Source organism: Cyprinodon variegatus, unplaced genomic scaffold, assembly GCF_000732505.1.
Source record: "Cyprinodon variegatus isolate N-32 unplaced genomic scaffold, C_variegatus-1.0 Scaffold1721, whole genome shotgun sequence".
NCBI lineage: Eukaryota > Metazoa > Chordata > Actinopteri > Cyprinodontiformes > Cyprinodontidae > Cyprinodon > Cyprinodon variegatus.
Window position 1 is genome coordinate 33,555 of NW_015152174.1, and position 653 is coordinate 34,207.

Consider the following 653-nt stretch of genomic DNA (forward strand, 5'->3'; position numbering starts at 1 on the left):
AACATCAATTCTCTTTTCCACAGAAAACCACCCCAATTATTAATGGAGAGCAGCTTTGCAGAGCCTGGAACAAAAGGCTGCATGCTAACTACTAAAATACACAATAAATATTCTATAAATATTTTAAAAACCTTGTGTGCAAACTGGTCTTCATGTGCAAATCTATGCTTAAAGTGCAAAGCTAAATAAAGTGTCCAAGCTTATCTTTAAAGTGCAAAGGCCGCTTTAAAGTGCTACAAGCTATTTACATAAAAAGCTATTTTAATAAAAAGAGTCCCAGTAATGAAGACCTCTTCATTACATGTACTTAAAAAAAAAATTAAAAAAAAGTGCTGCTAGAGTAAAAAAACATGCATTGTTATTCCATAAAAATTCAAAAAATATCCACTGGACTTGGTTTCCAAGATTTGAATTGGGAAAGCTTCCTGGAGGGGAAGCGAAACGTCTTCAAATCTTGGAAACCAAGTCCAGCGGATTTTTTTACGGAATGACCTGGATGACTGAGAACCTTCATCAGCATATGCATTTTTATGAACATTACGTCTTTTATTTATTATGTTAGCGTTTCAAATGGAGCTAATTTGTGGGAAGCCGCCTTACTTCACAGCCCCTTCTTTGCAATGAGTAAAAAAATAATACAAACTTATCTGTGT